Source organism: Euprymna scolopes, chromosome 33 (genome assembly GCF_053919585.1).
Source record: "Euprymna scolopes isolate OS-2025 chromosome 33, ASM5391958v1, whole genome shotgun sequence".
In the NCBI taxonomy this organism is placed as follows: domain Eukaryota; kingdom Metazoa; phylum Mollusca; class Cephalopoda; order Sepiida; family Sepiolidae; genus Euprymna; species Euprymna scolopes.
The window spans coordinates 42924295-42928739 of NC_136514.1; positions in this window are offsets into that span (position 1 = coordinate 42924295).

The window sequence follows — 4445 nt, forward strand, 5'->3', positions numbered from 1 at the left end:
AAGAGTTGAAAAGAGGCTTGGAAGAAGGGGGGGGGAATAGCAACGGAGGAAAAGAATAATGAGAAACGGGAAGAGGTTAAGAAGGAGAGGAATTGTGGGAATGGGCGAAGTTTGAAAGTTCAGACACAACATGAGTAAACACCACTAAGAAATGTCAAAGGTATATCGTGCCAGCGAAGACATCATTCAGAAGCTAAATAAGCGAAACATAAACAAATAAAAAAAGGGTTCAATTTTAATAAACAAGAAACATCGACCGATTCCTTCTTTTCTTCCTGTTCTTCTCTTTCATCTTATTCTTGTCCCTTTTTTCTCCTTGTTGTTATTTCCCCTCATCATCACCATCATCATTATTATTATTATTATTATTATTATCATTATTATTATTATTATTATTATTATTATTATTTTAAGGAGAACGGGTCCTGGATATGACATTAAACTATATCCGATGGTGAGGCCCCAGCTTGCGGGCTTTGGGGAGTGTGGAGCCACCCTTTAATTGCCACTGCTCCCAGGTCCACTCTGACCCAGAGTGGTAGTACCTGTTAGGGTTCCCAACTATGCGTTGAATAGAAACCGACTTATATATATATACTTGTTTATTGTTATATAAACATGCTTACATCCCGCTGCTACAAATAGCCACTTGTTTCAATCAAACAACAGATATCATCAGGCAGCGACTTGACTATTCAAAAGTTCAATGAATAATCTAAATTATTCATTGAACTTTTGAATAGTCAAGTCGCTGCCTGATGATATCTGTTGTTTGATTGAAACAAGTGGCTATTTGTAGCAGCGGGATGTAAGCATGTTTATATAACAATAAACAAGTATTATCAGCTCTTTTTATTGAGCACTATCTAACAACCTCGTTGAATTCATTAGTCCATTACTTTTGAATATAAAAAAAACCCGAGTATATATATATATATATATATATATATATATATATATATATATATATATATATATATATATATATATATATATTCTATTTAAAAAAAATGTCTTCCAAATTACTGGTTTCGACATTAAATAACCTGAAAAGGGGTGATATGCCGAAAAAACAAAAACAATCAAACCAAACCAACTTAAGGAGAACGAGAAGTGGGGCAATTATGCTTCATTGGCATTGGAGATAAGGCGTATATGCAGGGTTAAAACACAAATATTCCCGGTCGTAGTTGGTGCGCTAAGAGTAGTATTAAGTCGTTTGGAAGGACAATTTAAAAAACTACGAATCCCCGAGGTTTTAGGCGGCCTTCAGACCTCTGCTATTGTAAGTACCACCAACATCCTTAGAAAAATCCTTGATCTTTGGAGCTCCTGGTTTGGAGCCGGGATTGAGGAAAATCCTTTGGAAATGAATCCCATCTCTTTTCAGGGAGACGTTCATAAACGAAATCAGAATTATTATTATTATTATTATTATTATTATTATTATTATTATTATTATTATTATTAGGAGTAGTCACACAGGCCATCAACAAAAATTTCTCTTTGAGAACAACTTGTAGTGTTCTCTGGTGTGTGAGTGACAACAAGTCTTCTCAGATTTCCAGTACTCTCCACCACCTTCGATGACCTTTGCAGATGAATTTATGTTATCGCATCAGCCGCTTACCATTGATTTCTCGTTGTCAGCAACCATTGGTCTTCGTAGGAATTTGGGTGACAATAAGCCTCACCAAGGTCCCAGTCCTCTTTGCACTAACCCAACGGAGGTCTGGTTAGTGCTTTCTCCCCTCAGTTTTTCCATCCCCCTTGATCCTTTTCATTATTATTTACTCACTAAGAGTTTTCATACAGGTTAACATAAAAGATTTCTCTTTGAGAACAATATGTGGTGTTTCTTGAGTCTGAGTGACAGCAAGTCTCCCTAGTTTTCTAGTACTCTCAACTTCTTAATCCTCCACGACTATGTGATGTGGAGCCAGTAGATGCTGACACTACAATTTGAGGATAGTCGAATTTAACTTTCAGTCATACGGTTTCAGTTTTCTTGATTCCATGTGGTGTTCTTTCTATCTTATTTAACTGCTGTCGCAGTTTCTTAGCGTTTGTATTTCATGTGTATTAGTATTTGCATTCAATGGCTTTCCTTAATATTTCAGCCGTTTGTATGATTCTTAACCGTTGTATCTTCTTTTCAGCCACTCGTTGATTTCAACCACTTCCATTCTTTTTTCGAGGTCTTTCGGCATTGTTCCTAATGCTCCTATTATTATGGTTGTTGTCTTGACTTTCTTCATCTTCCATATCCCTTTCAGTTCTCTGATCCATCACGTGTACTAGCTTCCCTTCTCTATCTCCTTGATAATCACTCTGTGGTCTGCCGAAACGGCGAAATCTATGATCTTGCTGGGCTTTTCCTTCTCGTTAACTATAATGATATCCGGTCTTCTTGCTTGGATGGGTTTATCTGTTTTTACGTTGATGTTCCATAGGATTTTGTGATTACCACTTTCAAGTACTGCTGCCGGTTTGTTCTTGTACCATTTGTCTGAGGGATCAAGATACAGTATTTGCATAGTTTCTGGTCTATTGCCTTCCCCAGTTGATCGTATCAATTCTTATATTCTTTTTGGCTAGTTTGCTGCATTCACTTATTATGTGATTTATCATTTCATATCTGTCTGCATTTGCTGTTTTCTTGTGTCCTGTTGATCTTTGCTGTTATGTAGTTGGTTCTAATCGCGTTATTATGTGCGGCTGTTATTAGGGATTCAGTTTCTTTGCTTGGGTGTGATTTTCTTAGCCAAGTATTTGCATGAGTCTCATGTTTTGTCATCCTTATGAATCGTCTGTGTAGCAGTCTCTGTTTCTATTTTCTTTTCTCGCCTTATACTTTGACTCTCTGTTTCTGTCTTGTTCATTTGTACAGTGTTTTTTTGCTTCAGTGATTAAACTTTCTGTGTTCTGCACTATGTATTGTTGTAGTTATTTTATGTGCCATTCACCCAATATTCTATATAAATCAGTTCTTTTTCTCGGTCTTTAATTTTTACGTAGAGTCGGTTAGCATCATTATTTGGGCATAGTGCATTGTGCATAGTCATAAGTTTCCTAGTTTTCTGGTCTAGATGCTTTAGTTTTTCTTGGTTCAGCTTACGAACGGCCCGAAGTATCTTGCTAGTAATATTGCCTATGTGTTTATACCCTTTCTTAAATCTGTACTGTATTGTTTGTTTTCTCGGATTTTCTTGTTCTTTTCAGGTATTTTTTCCTATTGCCTTTTTCATTTCTATTAAATTGATGGCGTCTGCTTCCAGAATTCTCAAATATGTGTAGCTATAGCAGTGTCAGAAATTTCGTGAAAATGGTGAATAATTCCACCCCATCTTTTCAAGCTTATAACTCCTCGAAAAATGTAATTCAAGCCCTAATTTTTTTTCAATTAAAGGAGCAAGGACCAAGGTTTTATTAAAATAAAATACAAAAAAAAAACAATGTGTTTTTAAAAAAAAAAAGGTTTTAAACTTCGGACTTTACAGGTAAATTTCTAAAAAAGGGATTTTTTTTGTTTTAAATTTGAATATATTATTTATTTACCTTTTCTCTTCAATTTGTGATATATAAAACTATTAAACATAAATTAATTATTTACTTTTTATTAGACATTTCAAAATGAGAGGCGTGAATTATTCGACCCCCTGTCTTTCCAAGCTTATAACTCCTCGAAAAATGTAATTCAAGCCCTAATTTTTTTTCAATTAAAGGAGCAAGGACCAAGGTTTCATTAAAAAAAACAAAAAAAAACAATGTGTTTTTTTTTTAAAAAGGTTTTAAACTTCGGACTTTACAGATAAATTTCTAAAAAAGGGATTTTTTTTTGTTTTAAATTTGAATATATTATTTATTGACCTTTTCTCTTCAATTTGTGATATATAAAACTATTAAACATAAATTAATTATTTACTTTTTAAGAGAAACTTGAAAATGTGTGACACTTACACAAATGGGGGGACGTGAATTTAAAAAAAACGTTTGTCTAAAATATTATATTCGGTTTATTGGAAAGAACATAAAATTTCACATTGACCCTGAAAATATCGTAAAAATAGAATCAATAGAAAAATTTTGATAGATTTTTAAAGTTTAAAAATTGAAAAATATTGAGTTCGGAAAATTCATTACTGTTTAAAAAGAAAAAAAAATTCTATTACTTTTAAAACAACTGTAATAGTTTATTTTGGAAGTATAATCCATAAAGAAAATAAATAACCCACTTTTAACAGAGAAATTACGAGATTTTTATATTTTATTCGCAGTTTCGTGTTAGGGGTGTCAAAAATTCCTACAAAAATTCTGATACTGCTAGTGTAGCTATCATGTTCGGGTAGTGTCCTTAATTCCGTTTGGTTATGTAGTTTTGTACCTTCCGTTTCCTGCAGTTTTCTTTGTGTTGTAACTAGCAATGCGCGCTGTTCTATGCCGAA